Raw genomic sequence first — 16,844 nt, forward strand, 5'->3', positions numbered from 1 at the left:
GCTAGAAGCCTCTATGTTTTCCTTGCTTCACTTGCAAAATCTTCTATGTTCCCCATTTTTTCTCCTGAATTTCCCACTGTGTTACAGGATTAATATTTATGGTGCACAGCTTGAGGAGTAAGTTTGCAAGTGTACAAGAATGAGCAGGCTTGCATCAGCAGGTCACTATTGAAACCCACCCACAAGGGCTGGCAGCAGAGATTGCCTCCTGAGAAGTTGTATTGTTTTCCACTCAGTGAATGTGCCACTAACTAATAGGAGAGAAATGCTGAGAATTGTTCTTTTTTTTCTCTGAGATTTATGAGCCAAGTTAATAGTTTTGTTTGCCTGATTTATTATACGTGAATGGATAAAATACTATTATTATAGTATTGCAGTTTGAGCAAGAAGTTAAGGCCAGAATAGTCAAAAAGTTACTCATCTGATTGAAGTACCTCAATATTATGCGAGGGAAGAAAATTAGATGTTCCTCTTAGAATGTGTATATATGTAACTCACTTCAGCGGAAGTGTAAGCATTTAACACCAAATTTTGTGCCAATATATTAGCTGTTTCTACAATAATCTTCCAAATAGCTATTTCTGTAAAATAGAAGTTTTTCTGTCTTTACACGTTCTACGTATTCTGTCCAAGTCCAATATGGAAATGGACAATGTGAAATTAGTGATTATTACTTGTTCTCCAAAATAAAATATATTTGACATGATGGAAGTTTTTGAGGCATTAATAAATGTGTCATCCATGTCTAAATATCAGTTGCTTGACATAATACCTAATATTCGTTTTCTCCTTATAAGCTCCTTGGGAACAGTAACACAGATGAAGCAGAAGTCATTCCAGAGACAGGGTTAGAGCACCAGTCCACAGCTGTTTCCTGCAAGGGCTTGTGCTCACTGCCCAGTATCTCAGACAGTTGTACTGTATCTCAGACAGTTGTACTGTATCTCAGACAGTTGTAGCTGGTTAGATTCCTGCATGATGAAATTGTCACAAAGAACATGGTACCTTTTCACTGCCGTCCTGCTCTTTGCACAGTGACCCAGCATCACTGAAAGGTACTGTTAGACTTTCCTTGAATCTTCTACTTTTGCTCTGAGAAGCTGCGGTGTCTTCATGTATAAATATTGACAAGCAAACTTTTGAGCATCTTTCTAATTTTTTCTTCCCTTTCTTCTTTATTTCCTTCCTCCTCATCTAACCCCAGATGAATATCTCAGATCATCAGTAGGGAAAAGCTTACCAATAGAGGCCCATTCTGCATTTCACTCTGAAGCACAGCTCAGATGAGAACAGGATTGTTGGTGTAAGGAGTTTTCTGTTCTGCCATGAGGTGGTAGAGCTTCGCTATGGAGTCTGGGATCTGCAACATCTTTGGAGAATATTGATATAATGGTGGTTTGTGGTCTGAAAGCTGTCCAAAGTTACTGCTGGTCTGTTGATTAAGAGACTTACGGCTTAAAATTAGGAACAGTAATTAGATCCAGAAGCAAGTGCGGATACATCAGAATGTATACAGCCCTGGAGTAATGCATTCCTAATACTCATATCAAACAAACTGGGATTTGTGTGGTTTTCCTTTTCTTCTTCAATGACAGTTATAGACAGAGTACGAATTACTGTAGGAAGCTCTTGCTCTGGGAGAAACAGTTGTCTTTGGACTAAATATCACACTGAAACTTTTCCAGCCTAAGCCTTTCATTAATTTCTCTGTGTCATCTTAATATATTCAAAGTCTGTAAAAAATTATGCTGCAGAAAGTTCTCCCCACGTGTAATTTTTCCTCGAGTGAAGTGCATACCTTTCAAATTATAAACTTCCTACTTGTCCTAGGAAAATCCTCACTGTATAAATAATTGAACTCATCTGCTGAGAACACAAGTATCCTTTCTCTAGCAGTCTAAAATATATGCCTAAATACACATCTTGTACTTAGTGCTTTAAATAGTAATTACTCCCGTGAAGTCACTGGAAGCCCTTAAAAGGATTTGACAGTTTCCCCACAATCTTGCAGTGAATGTAGTAGCTGGGCTGTGCAGTGCTACATTCACTGATAATTCAGCAGCTGAGGAACTCAGCGAAGCCTGCTCCAAACTTCTCAGCTGTTGACAGGCTTGACTTGCTGAGAACACTGGTTAAATATAGCACAAGCGAGCTGAGCTCAACAAAGTCATTGCTGTAACACTGTGTGAAGAGACCAGAAGAGGGGAAATACAATCTGAGAACTAAACTGCCAAAGCCTAACACCACCTAGCAACAGTTGAAAAAACTTTTAAACAAAAGTCTGGGTGAGACACAGACAGAATATACCTCCTACTTCTCCTGCCTGGGATTTCTGTGAGAAGCGGCTCTGGTCTTCTGTTCTCTATCCCCTTTCTTTCATTACTTCAGCTGCTGGTAGACCTAGAAAAGTGGGAAAAGTTTCGCTCTTTGTGTTCTCCTGGGCTGGACCAGTCTACTGCTGGGGTAGTGCTGTGGGACGAGCTGCTGCAATCTTGCATTGTAAAGGATATATTCCTCGTTTCGTGTTGCTGACAGGTAAGACTGAGCTAACTGCTCAAATACGTTATTTTAAAATCTTTTTTAGTGACTATTGTCTCTTTCATACTATGAACAATCTTCTGCATGATTTGGAAATGTCGGTAGATGAAAGCTGAGATAAAAGTTTTAGATGTTTTTTCGCTTTCATCACAGGAAAACATTACTTAAAAAATTTTTGCAGCTCTTAGTATGAGGATAATCAAGTAGCTAGTTATAATATGAAAATATATATATAGGTTTTGCCTTGTATCTTGCTTCTATCTGCTTACATGCTGACAGAAGACAAACCAACATTTAAGAATAGAATACATATCATCCATTACCAGTGATAGTCTAGCAGCAGCTATTAAAAACAGTGACAGCCTTTGTGATAAGTAAGAGGAAATAGCCATTCGGTAACTGAATTAACTGAATACTTTGTGACAGCGCATTTGTACTTTTTGTTTCCTTACTAACTTTTAGCACACAGGCACACCTGGTGCTTTTCGTACTACCCTTGTGACAACAGCTCTTGTTCTTCCTCTTGTACTTATTTACATAGAACGAATATTAATATCTGATTAATTAGCTGTATAATCCAGCCATCCTAAAGACTGACCTTATGTTTATTGTACCCAAGTGTGCTTGAGCTGCATCATTGTTGTTAAACTGTTTGTGTCTTCTAGCAAAATAAATGAAAAACCAGTTCTCAGAGGCTGTACCCTGACAGCAGAATGGAAGCCTGTTTGTCTATTGGAAATGCATATCCTATGGTCCCACAATGGTCATGAAATTTAAGGGAGGAATTGCTTAATATGGTTTGCTTTGACTAAAGTGACAAAAACTGTGTGGTCAATTGAAGAATGAATTCCCCCCACCCTGTCTTTTAAAGCCATTTTCTCCAAACAAAAGAAATAGAGCATGCATGAATTTTTAAAGTATGTACTGATTATTAATTCATATGCAATACAAATTCAGTTATGAAAGCAAAGATTTAAAGACTGTACTTAACCCCTGTAAAATTCCTGTTCGCAGATTTATGTAGAATTGTCTCATATGAAAAATATTTGTCCTGAAGAAAGAATGGACTGACTGAGTCTCTGCTGTCTGTGGTGTTTGACACTTAGTCTGTGGACTCTGGGAACTGCCTCAGGAAGATGAGATGGTCTTGCTTTAGCTAAATAATTCTAGTTTCATCCCTGCATACTATATAAATTACATCAATACCACATCTTAGCAGTGACATGCTTACAGATTGAATGAACTTTGACTTCGTGGCTGAGAACGTAACTGCCTGTTAAACAATAAGATAAGTGAAGTATTAGGATGGAGGAAAATTCTTAAAAGCAAAAATATAGTTTACATTTTATTTCATAGCAAGGGGCATGCTACTTAAACACTAAATAAGAATACTTTTTGGTGGCCATGATTTAATATGATAATCATTACTGTGGAATTACTACAGCACTATGGTATCCCAAATCTAAATCTCAAAAGGAAACTTTGTTATTACTTTTTAATATAGACATATCCTGAGAAAGTTCTTTTTTCATAAGAAAGCTATACAGTGAGAACTAAAACTGAGACAATGTATTTGTACAGTTTCTCTCATCTGGACATTAGGGTGAAAATTACTGTTTCTTATTTTGACTGAGTTAATTGACAAGTAACAAACTGTGGAGAAATGGCAAATTTGATGTTCTGAATATACAGAGATGACAAAATCTGGGGAAAATGCTATGCTAATTTTGACTGCTTTTCGGTTTTAGTTGTTGCTCAGTATAATGTATGGTTTTACAGTTTTACATTTTCTGCACAAATTACTTTTAGCAAAGTTTTTAAAGGCAAAATATAAATTTATTAGCCTAATAATTAAAAAATTAAGTGACTTCTGAACAGTCTGATAGCAACTTCCCACTCTAACACATGACGTTGTGGTTTTACATGCATCTGTCTTCCTTTCCACTTCAAAATGGAGGAGGAGGCTAAAATTACTCTTCTCAACAGGTGTCCACAAAGAGGCTCTGAGATTTTCCAATCAAATCTGTGGAATATGTAATATGGCTATTCAACAGATGGTTTCATATTTGAAGAATAGCCAATCCTACTAATGACTACAGTGAAACCAAACTTGATTTTATATCAAATCAAAAAGTCATTTAGGTTTTGGCGATACACTTGCTTGTAGAGATTTTATTGGAAGACAACATAGCGTAGCCATTTATTTTCCCCATTATATATTATTTTGATTTTGTTTATACTCCCATAACTGTGGAACAAATGTTGCTTTTCATGGTGCTAAAGACTGTGTATTTCTCCCAATCTGAATCCACTTCCAGATTCTGCCTGTGGTTCATTCTTTCACCTTCATTACAGCAATATTATAATTTATGACTTCCTTTAGCCAATCTAGCCACAGCTAAAGTCGTCATCTTAACTGAGTGTTTTGTCATCACCTCAGTCTTCTAGTCTCTTTATAGAATGTCTGGTTCTTTTAAACACCAAATGCAGACTTGAAATCCATCTTCAAATCTCAGCAGTGTTCTCTCCTTGCCTGCATCTTCCCTGATTTTCCCATTCTCCTCTGGCTCATATCTGGTACTCCGTTAACCTTTGGCTCTGTTGTTAACTGGCCCATCCTCTCTGCTACTGGCTTTAGTAAGCTTGAAATGGACCTAACAATCTATGAGTTTTCTATAGTGGCTCTCACTGTAGCATGTGACACTAATGTCATGGAAAGTCTAATCTTGAAGATATAGTTGTGCTCCCTGGAAAGCAGCTTGTGGAGTAAGTGTAAGCATGTTGGGAAATCTCTGCTTCTACTTGTATGCCCTGTTATGTTCCTCTGGGTCACAGTTTCTCCAGTGTAGCCATTTATATACTAAAACCTCTTTTACTGATACAGGTGAATAAAACTCCTCCTGATACAGGATCTTTCTGTTGGCTGAGATTCCACACATGCTTAATTTAAGGCTTTTGGTAATCTCATCTAACTCACTTGATGTGCCCCCAAGGCATAAATTAAGAATGTGCCTCAGAGCTGTGCTTAGTCAGAGGCCAGGTTTATGCCACTGAGTTTAGAGTGAGATTTCCTTTGAGTTTAATAAGATCATGTTTTAGTGCTCAATAATTAACAGATAAATTTCGCGTTCCCTCAAGAGCATTTAACAGAATGGATCATCTGTATTCCTGTCCAAATATTTTTTTTTCCTAAGAGACATTTTAGTTTTTCTCTAATTTCCTGTTTCTTCCCTCCCTTTCTCAAGGTTTGTTGTTGCAGTTTGCCATAGTATTTTAATATATAAACTGAATGTGGGGGCAGTGGTTTTGTCTTTCTACATGCCTAAAATGCCATTTGAAGAAATAGAGCTATAATATTTGTGAAGACACCAGATGAAACGGCAAGGCAAAGGAGGAGAAACTCCATTTCATCTATTCATACTACCCATTTCACCGAAAATATTTAGAATGTAAAACCTAAGACAAGAATTGAAAGTTAGAAAGATAAAATAGTGGATGTGCTAAAATAATTATAATCTATTGCACAGAAAAATTTAAATATTTCATTACAAGAAGCACGAACACCTATACTTTTCAGCTTTATCACCTTATTCTGGTACTTTTCATTTTTAGCCATTTATCTTTTCATTTCTCTCAGTGATGTTGTTCAAATACTGAAAGTTGTTTCCTAATTTTATACAGAAGAGTGGGATTATTTGAGGAATACAGTTCTTTTCTTTATATTGGAGGATATTGGTTAACTGAGGTAAAATTATTTAATAAATAATTAAGATTTCTTAACCTCTCTTTTTCTCATTTAGTAGCTAGTATTTGTACCAAGTTAGTGATGATACTAGAAAAATAAAGCTTTTATAACACAGTTCTGTAGCTATTCTTTGAGGTACAGGTGTCCCAACGAGAGGAGCAATTATCCCTGTTTCCTGTTCAGAAGAGACATTGGGAGTCTCTAATAATGTTGACGATTGTGAGACACTTAATGCATTTTGTAAAATTGTGTCTTTCTGGATACTTGATTAGATTTTTCTTTTTATTTTTGGTCTTTTCACCTCCTCTTGCAGCTTCTGCAGATAATCTGCACTTTCTGTATTACTTTTTATTCTTACCATCATAGTAAAATAAGTACTAATATCAATGCAAACACAAAGTCTTCCAAAGTTGGGACACCATTTTTTTATTTTTTAATTCAAGATGGCTTTGCCCTATCATTCTCATTCTGCTTTTGTTGGACTATAAATCTTTCCCACAAGCAAAGCACACTCTAAAGAAGATATATAAGATTACATAGATTGTGGTTGACACCAAAATTGTTTACACTTTGCAAGTACAGAGAAACAGACAGTTCCTACCATTAAATGCACATATCCTAAAAGCACAATTGATTTTTATTTTGAAATTATTCTTCTATGGATATACAGCTTTTAAAATACATTATTTATCCTGGGCTGTTTAGAGAGCAGTGTTCTGAGCCAATGAAATGGAATTTCTCTTTTTTATCCCCAGTTAATAGAAAATTGCTGTATGTGGTATTATAGAACTGAGGAGAAACTGACAAATTCCAACATCCAGTTCCTTAATTTTGCTGAAATTTAATCAGGAATGTATGTGTGTGTGTCTTTTGTAAGAAAACAAATGCTTTCTGGCATTACAGAATGCATTGCTGAAGGAGTGGGACAAACACATCCGAAGTACAGGGAAATGGGCTGGAGCTTGTACTTTTTCCCTTAAATGGGCAACCAGTCTAGTTGCTGTTAGCTGACACAAGTAAAGGGGTGTGTGAATCGAAAAGATTGCTGTACATTGTCTGAATGAGTTTCATTTCAAAGCTGATTAAAATCTTTATTAGCTATGATGTGGCCAGGCTCAGATAGAAAACAGTGTGGTTTCAAAACAAGATCAAAAACCTCAATGAATTTGCGATAAGCTTTTTGAATTTGGTTTATATACTTCAAGAACTCTTTAATACAGTAAGCATCACTTTCATTGCTTTTCCTTTTTGGGGAAATGGTGTCAAAGCATAAAATGTTTTGTGATTTATGCTGTTCAAAAGTTTGTTCCAGTGCATATGTAAAAGTACTATTTTGGAAGCCACATCCATTTTCTGTCTTAGTCCATGGTATTTAGAGGCTTGTAGGTTTTCGGGGTGGGCAGAGGCATCTAACTAACTAGTGTGTTATGGCTGTGGATAGCAAGAGCTACAGCTTCACTAACAAACTTACAAAAAAGATTAAAAGTGGACTCTATTGTAATAACAAAAAAGGATTTTTTTAGAAATTGGTTTTAAGGCTTCTCCTAGTAAAAAAAAAAAAAGAAAATGAAACATTATGTGTCCTTGGGACAAGAATTTTCTTTATGGTTTATCAGACTGCTTGCATTTTTCAGAAAATACAAAGCAAATGAATGGTACGGAAAGCAGGAGGCTGCTAACATCAGTGTAATCGAATTGCTGCCAACTTGCCTTGTTTATCTAAGAGATCTCTGTGAAAATAAGGTCTTTCCCACACAAGCATGAGTCATAGGATGTAATGGGGCTATGCAGGCTTGCTTCGGCTTTCTAATGTGCACATATCTAAACTAACCTGTTTTAGTGCCTGTTCCTGTGACTAAATGAGCTCTGGCTTGACAACAGGAAGGGAGAAATGGTGGTGAGTTCATGGTGCTATTTCAGTGCAGTAACCTGAATGGTAAGGAAACTATGCAATTTCCATTTATTGGGAGAACTGCAGTTACTGTGACAACAAATATACACTGAAGAAAAACATATACAATTTAACCTCAAGTTCATATTTCTGAATGTACTAGATAGGATATTAATAAAACCTCACACTCTCTAGTTATGTGACGCAAAGGACATTCTTACTTTTAAAATATATTATCCAAATAGTTGAAAAAAATATCCCTTTAAAAGCCATAAGTATGGACATAAACGAAAGGGTGGCAAAGTATATGTGGTTAACCATGACTGGTTCTCTGTTGGGCTGACTAAAATTTTTTTTAAAATATATATTTCTTATGTTAAAACTATTCAATTCCTGTGTCTGTCATTCATAGTTATCCCAAAATCTCACTTGTCCCACCATCTGTAATCAAAAAACCTCTTGGATCTAACTTTTAAGGTAAAGGTTACAATACTTCTGCAGTGTCTTATTTCTCCTCCTTTTAGTCTTCTACAAGGACTTCTGTAGTAATAAGAAACATGAGTTATATTCCTGCAGATAAGGATTTCGGTTCCTCAATCTGATAAAATTCTTTAGAGAAAAAGAAACAGCCTGATTTTTGACTCCGGGCAGGAGAAAGAAGGAAGGGAACAATGCCATGCTAGATGTCCTCAAGCATGTTAAACATAGTGCAGAACAAGATGTCCCTTCTGCACGGAGGGGCACACATGGCAGCAGAGCTCCTGAGTGCCAGAGGAACTATGTGTTACACAGCAGCTGGCTATGGGAACCGCTGCTGCTTCGGGTGGCAGGAGCCAGAAGCTGGAATCCAAGTCACAAAAGGCATCACATTGCAAATAGTAAAAGGCAGGGTCACAGTAGCATGTCCTCTGAATGAGAGATGCCAGTTCTGGAGTTACAGAACCAGGATTTAGATGGAAAGAACTGACAGAAGTCGTCCAGTCTCACTCAAAGCGGGACTAACTTCAGCGTCTGATTAGGCTGCTCAGGGCTTTATTTCAGTTATCTTGAGTATTTTTAATTTTTAATTATTCTAAGGTCTCACATCTTATTTAAATCACAAGGCTTTGAACATGGATGGCTGAGGATTATTTTGCTAGTGATGATAATCAGTGTATCAAAATCCATACGCTGAATAAAAGATGGCTGGAGGGATGGTTGATAGTAACATAAATCACAGGCCTTTGGCACTTTCAAAATTGCAAAAGCAGTAATATCTGTAGGGGCTTTTTTTGTTCAATTTTGTTATGTTTGATGTGTTATATCCTAAAATAAGCATAAAACGAACCAAAAATCTTGTATGTAATTTTCTATTCTGATGTACTCCAGCTTTTAGAATGCACACCCTCCTCCCTGCTGCATTCTATTTGAAAGCCAAACATCTAGAATTATGATGCCATTAAGATGCCATCTCTCTGCAAAAGAATTCTGGAAAAAAAAAAAAAAGTTATGTCTATTCTATCTTTATATTTCCACGTAGTCCAATAATTTGAAAGGCTAGCACTGAGACTGTAAGCAAATAAGGAAGGAAAACAGAGATGCTGCTTTTAATGGAGCTGGAGACTGCTCACTTTTTTTACTGAACGTCTCTTCCCAATTGTATCCTAATCAGGAACAGAGCATGCTGCACTTATGGCAAAGAGGATTCCTAGATGGAGTTCTGGTTAGCCTGACACTAGTTTAAGCTCTTTTGGTTTTAAAAAAGCCCTTGGTTGTGGAAGCATCTAAATTTGCCTGGTGGTGACTACTGTAGCATCAAGCAAGGACGAAGTAGTGGCCTTGTGGCACTCAAAGGGAGGTGGCAGGCAGTCTTTCCACATAGGATTTGTCATACCTATTAAGAATAATCACTGAAGACAGGTGTTCTTCTCTTTAGATGAATAGGCAAGTAATATTTCTAAAGCTGGATACTGTAACTAAGATTTTGTCATCATCAGTAGAGATGAGTGAAAACAGGCTAGGGAATTCTCACAGCCAGTGGAGTACAGAGGTCTCCGATCCCAATGTACTTGTCTAGAGCAAACTCAGAGCTTGCTGCAGACAGGAACTTGAGGAGCTAATATGACTTGTGCACACATACAGGTCATACAAATTACCCTGGCAGCTTTATTTAAATAAAAGAAGCTGCAATATGCTCCAGTGGGGGTTAAGGTAGAGAGAAAGTTAGTGAGATTCAGGAAGAAGAGATATGCCTTGAAAGACACCAGGACAGCCTAGGACAGACAAGAAGTGCTTCAGCACGAGAAGCTTAGTGTTTTGAAGCTATGGGCCTCTAAACTACGGGTAAACCAGATAACAGCATCTTTACCTACTCTGCCTTGAATCCATGTGAGCAGCGGTTTTAAAAGTAGGTTATGGGTTGGAGAAAAAAAATAACTAAACTGATTTTCCCACTTTCAGAGAACATGTTCTTAAACCCAAAAGTATTTTGGAACAGCTTTTTATTAGAAAGATGGTGAGGGGGTCAATGTAAGTACCTTTGATACAGAACTTGGCCTATTTGTAAATGAAAATACACAACAGGATTGCTGTGGTACTTGGGGGCCCAGGAGGTCCTATTCAGAGCTCTCTCTGACGGTGACACAGCTGCCTGGCTCCAAGAAAATAAATTCCCTGCAGTGATTCCAGTTTCTATCCTCTGTTCAGTATCACTACTAGCCACAAAGTCTATATCACCACAGGTCTCTGAAAACTAATGAAGAGCTGGAAAAATATGTGATGTTACCTATAGACAGTGTAATGAGCTCTCCTTAGCTTAGGTAGCACAAAGGAAACACAAGAAAATATCAGAAGTAAGCTGCGTAATCTACGTGTTTGCTGAATACCCTGAACACAACACAACGCAACAGTTTGTAAGTTTGTTAAGGAATTCCTAAGTAGAGCAGAATCAACCACACAGGCTACTGCTATCAACTCAAAAAGTCCCTCTAAGAGAGCAGTGAGTATCTAAAAATGAGGCAACCATAACTGCACACAAGGAGGGTTAATTTATATACCTCCAGCATTAGTTAAGACTAAATCACACTGCAGGGAACAGGCTGCAAGAGTGACGGGACACCTAATAGATTGCTTATTAATCAGCAACGCTTTGCTAAATTCAGGTTCCCTCTCCAAAATTTTCATGCCATGTTTGAATTTTGTTGTTTATCCCTTTCAAATAATGTTACCTTAAAATGCGAAGTGCTAGGTATCCTACCAGGGGAGAGAAAAACTGGTTAAATAGCTGGCTTTCACATCACTGGCTCCTTGTGTGAGTCTCAGCAAGTTATTTACTTCTACACTTGTAATAACACCTGGGATGTCACAAGAATAAATATAGTAGTGACTCCAACACCCCGAGATGTTGCAGTATTGAACATCATGTCAACAACTTTGAATAAGGAGACTTAAATAGCCCTCCTTGGAAACCAGATTCTAATGGGAGATGTAGGAATAGAAGTTGAATTAATCTGAATGACAAGAGTATGTATTTTTAGAGGAGCTCCCAGAGGGAAGCATAGCTGTGCCCTGAGTTGCGGGTAGCAAGAAATGAGGAATGCTGGTAAAGCACAGCACAAAAAGGAAAGAGGGGGACTGGGGATGTGACTGGAAGCTACAAGAACAAAATCATACCAAAATAGAAAACAAACTAGTGTCAATACTAAGATGTTTTGGGAAAACCAAAGTAAACCAAACCAAAAACATTCTGTCAGGTTCAGATGTACCAGAAATAATTAATAGGACAAAGATGGTGCTGTCACCTCCTGGCTGCTTATTATTTTGGGAATGCTCAGGACAAGCTGCCTGGTACAAGAAGGAGGTTGCTGATGAAAGAAAACAGCTTGGAGGAAAAAAGGACCTTTAAGGTAAGAAATGTTCTGTGGCCCTGCCTGTCTTCTACAGGCCTCGCAAGCAACCTGGGTCTCGAGTCCTGCCTGCTTGGTTAAAGCAATGGTGACAGCTTGGGCAATTCTCTTGGTAACTGAGATTTTTTAGAAGGATTTACCATAGGAATTAGTTTGTCATTACATGACTCTCAGCTTTACTTAAAAAGAGAGAAAATCAGAAAAAAACCCCAGTCCTTATGGCTTCAAGAGAGTTGAAGTCTATGAGCTCCAGATGATCTTATGCCACCACATGTTGCTTTGTATTCTCCTGAAACACAAATTTCTAAGATTATCTGAAGATTCCAATGCATGCGGTTGACACTTCTTAGTTTACTTGAGAGCCTCCCTAGGGGGAAAAGAGTCGAGTCATACATGGATCTTCCTTGGATTTAATGAAAGGGATGTCAAGTCTTTATTGTGAGAGCTTCTCCTGACAAAAGGTGCAAAATGTGCAAGTCCAAACAGCCCTTTGTACCTGGGTGCACCAGCAGCGACTGGGCAGGACCCAAACTGCTCTGCATATCCTGCTCTGCTGTGAACTGCAGTGAAAGCTGTAGCCCTACCACAAAGAGTAGGGGAAGAGTGAAAAATGAAAGTCTCCTGGGACAGTTATATTAAGCTGCAAGAAAGGGGATTGCAAAGGAAAATAAATCAGTGGCACCAGCTTTAGGAAAGCAGTTAATTTCCCTTCAAAAAATAGGGGTCCACAGTAACAGTGTTTTGAAGGCTCAAAAAATGCTATGGAGTTGCATATATAACATTGGGGTGTACTGAAATGTAGCAACATTTCAGGAAATTATTTTACATGTGGAGAAGGGAGCTTCTCCCCATGTGTACAATGGTAGCACACATGCTCTTGTAAAAAAATCAGTCATATCATTCTTCGACAGAGTATGAGTTCAAGAAGTTTGTATAAAGTCTTACTGTAAATTGTAGCATATCAGTATTTTTTGCTTAGTTGTTTGTTGTTATTTTGTTGTTGTTGTTTGTTTAAATGAGGGGGGTTGGTTTTGTCTTTATAATGAAAGAAGCAAGTTAAACCCTCAGAGTTTTGGACCTACTGTCTCAAAGCTGAACCTAATATCTAATCTCCAGGCTCTCCTGAACAGCTTATTTCATTCTTGTTTTCCTGATGTAAAAACAAGGAACTCTGAGAAACAGACAGCTAGTAATTTCATTTCAGGGTGGTCATTTGGTTGCTTCTTGAACCAGGCAACTTGAGATGCTTGAAAACAGCTCAGTGTATCTCCCCCAGAGGATATATATACATCACATCTCTGATGTGTCTAAGCTCCCTTGGCCTCTGTCCAGGAACATCCAGATTTCCTGACTCATGGCAATGTACCCTGTCTGGTTGTACTTCATTAGCTCAAAAATCAGAAGAGTATTCTGCTGTTGCATAAGTTTTTCCAAGCAGCAAACAATGACACCCCGCCACAAGCTTTATTACATTTATCTTGGAATTCAAGATCCAGAAGAGACTGCTGTTTATTATTTTCTTTAATGGCAACCCAAAAAGACTGTAAGATGTTATTCTTTAATAAATATTTTCAGGATAGCCTAGTATCTTATTAATTAAATGTTCTGAAATGGAAGAATAGTTGCTACAGAAGGTATAGTAAGCCAACAGTTTTTCTTCCAGCTGCATCATGTTTATGATTTTTTGTTGTCATATCAATTTTATTCTTTTATCAGCACTTATACACTAAAATGGTGAGAGTAAATCTAGAGCTACAGAAGCTGAAAACAATTAGTAAGAAAAATCACATTTTATAAGAGCAGTAACATACCTTTCAGTGAGTTCTATTCTAAATAGCTCTTCTTTACTTGGATCTCAAGCATTTGTTTAAAACATTTTAAAGCAATAGCACTATTAACTGTCTCAAAGCAGGTTTGAAAATAAACAGTCCATGACTATTAATGGGGTTCATTAAAAGAAAAGTCTGTCTGACTCTAAAATCTATTTTGGAGCTACGATTGCTCCACTCCCCTGCTTGTAGCATGATGCAGCTGCTCTTTCTTTAATATTTTTGCTGACAGCTACAGCTGACAGATAACATTTCAGTTCACCCCAGCATCAACCCTATCTCAAGGGTCCCTTAGCTTAGACTGAAAATGCTACCTTTCTCATGGCTTTACCTGCATCACAGTGCAGTTCTGTACTATGCAATTATTCATAGTGATCACTTGTAATGGAACAGCAGAAAAAGGGTCAGAATAGGGTCAGGTCATGTGTTGGTGAAGCGTATCAACCATTCCACAGTTGCTAATGTTGCAGCAACAGCTACTCTTCTTTCCCTTATTTCATCTCCCCTCCCATGCCTGAAGTAAATAGGCACCTGCATCTGGGAACAAAAATAATATTGCATATGTAGCTATGCAATATGTCCACTGATATTTTTAACGTTGCATTATTTCTCACCTTATATCTTTGTTATAGTCGTATTTGTTATCATAGTCAGTATAAAAAAATATTTTATTTATCTTAATGTATAATTCCCTGAAAACCAGGCTTTGTTTTCTTTGTTCATAAAAGTTTTCATGTAATATTCAGTCACTCAGTAATACTGTAGTTATTCACCCCCAAAAGGAACTTTTCACAAATGCGGTACTGTCTTCCTCCCAGGCAGAAAACAAAAACATTTACACTTGTTACAGTGCTCCTGGTTATGCCCCTGAACCTCTTAAGTTGTAAGAAGGTGGAGGATAGGTTTCAAAAGCAGCCAGCATGCAAAAGAGAGACTCAAAGAGAAAAGTGGGAAGTAGGCCTTGCTCAGTTTGTCCTTCAAAGGAATTCCCAGGAAAATTAATTATGATTAAGACTGTGCATATATATATATATATATACTTTTTTGATTGATGGCTCAATCTAAAAAATAAAAACAAATAAATGTTTTGCTATGTTTTATCAGGATTTGCAGTAAGCCACAATAGGTTTTGTTTGGATTATTTTTTTATGAGATTGCAGAATATTGTTTTTATTGGAGGCTCTTCTAGCAAAATTTAAAGAACAGGAAAATAAGTGGGAGTTTGGAACCATGGAAAAAAATACAACCCAGAAAGGAAAAAGTTAGAATAGTTTATTGCTATAATATAGAGATTAAAACACTGTCTTCCACCTCCCAGGAAAATATTGTATACACAAAGTATTCTGAGATGATTGCTTCACTCTTTGCAGAAAAAAAAAAAAAAAAAAAGAGAAATCTACTTTGTATGCAATTCTTAAATATTCACCAGAGCAAGAGCTGACACTTGGGAAGTCCCAAAGCTACACACAGATTCATAGTTTTTCTTACTCCCTGTGACCTAAAATTCATACATTTATATTCAAATACTGATTTTGAATCATGCAGAGAATTTGAACAACAGTTCCTTTCTGTATAGTAGGAACTAAACCACTACTGGGCTTTGACAGGTAACTGGGACATGGAAAAAGAAGGCAGAGGAACAATTTTCTCATCATTTTTCTTCTTCACTCTGATAGCACCTCTGTCTTCTTGTGATGTTAGTGTGAGGAAAAAAAAGTTGGAAATAGCAAAAGGAACTGTTTGTGCGGTTCATACATTCCATTTTCAGTTTTTGTTTTTCTGAAGTCTATACTGAATTTGACCCAAATCTGCTTCAAAGGACTCAAACCCATGCTTTTAGCGGAATGAATTGTTTACTTGAACAAATTGCCCAGCGTAATTTCAGCTGCAGGCTCTAATCAGACTGTTCTGCCTCCAGTCCTCCTGCGGTGGCAAATCCCCAAGGGCAAAGCCTTGGCCACAGAAGAGATGCGTAGCTGTACCACCAGGGCTCAGTGAGAAAAGCACATCCTTGAGCCTTTAGAGACAGTGTGCCAGTGTCCCAGCCCTTCTCTATGCCACAGGAACTAATTTGGTGTTGGAGAATTCTGGTCTTAACCTCATATTGCTGTTTCTTTCCATAGAGAGAACCTAAACAAGCACAAAGCCATCACTGAAAAAAATATCTACCAGCACAAGTAAATAATATGCTGCCACTATACTATGAAGAAAGCAACAAACGTAGGTTTTCTGTGAGTCTGGTGGTATGTAGCCTTTAACAGCTGAAGAAATATCTAATGTAGGTACAGTTGTATTTTAATTTTCTTTTCTTTTGTCTTCTTTGGCACTAGTCTCCTTCCACAGGCTTCTCAGAGGTGGCAAAATCTTCACAATTCTGTCATGCAGTTCAATGAAATCACCTGGATTCTAACTCTGAGGAGCAGTGTTTCATCTGCATAACCCTTAAAATTAAAACACTTCCTTTATGGAAACAAGTCTGCCTTAAACAGCTTGCATTAAAACTCCATTCTAATTAATAGGTCAAAATTCCCAAGGACATCACAGAAAAGTCTGGCAGTGTCAGATAGGTTAATCTTAAAAATGCTGTCATAGAGCATCGCAGGCAGGCATACATAAATTGCAGACATTATGTTAGCTTGATATATTTTCAGAGTGCCGCCAAAATGGGTCATTTGCAGATGAAATAAAGGAAAAAAACATTGCAACTTTGGCTGAAACCATTATAAGGAATATTTAGAAATTTCTTAGGGCTTCTTTGAGAATGTGCTGTATATGTCAGCTCACCAATCATGACCATCTCCTTTTTTCCATGTACTCTCTAAGAAACCATGAAATCCACTGAGAATAAGATAGTGAAAGTCAAAACAAACACTACTTCTGATGTTTCAGTTATAAACAAAAACATATGAATTTATTTAATAAAACATCTGTTTTTATTTTCGCATCTTTAAAAATGC

The 16,844-nt window shown here is 37.4% G+C and overlaps 1 protein-coding gene across 11 annotated transcripts in view; it reads left to right on the forward strand.

Moving 5' to 3' along the window:
- FILIP1 (filamin A interacting protein 1) overlaps positions 1–16,844 on the forward strand; it is a 126,992-nt gene that overhangs the window by 14,907 nt on the left and 95,241 nt on the right. For 4 of the 11 annotated variants that reach the window (XM_071806853.1, XM_071806855.1, XM_071806854.1 and 1 more), the window contains exon 1: positions 2,039–2,535. The exons of the other annotated variants lie outside the window; for them this stretch is intronic. The gene's annotated coding sequence lies outside the window, so the exon portion shown is untranslated. Of the gene's footprint in view, positions 1–2,038; positions 2,536–16,844 lie in introns of those variants that run through there. 11 annotated transcript variants of the gene reach the window in all.

The sequence above is a fragment of the Patagioenas fasciata genome, chromosome 3 (assembly GCF_037038585.1).
Source record: "Patagioenas fasciata isolate bPatFas1 chromosome 3, bPatFas1.hap1, whole genome shotgun sequence".
NCBI classification, from domain to species: Eukaryota; Metazoa; Chordata; class Aves; order Columbiformes; family Columbidae; genus Patagioenas; species Patagioenas fasciata.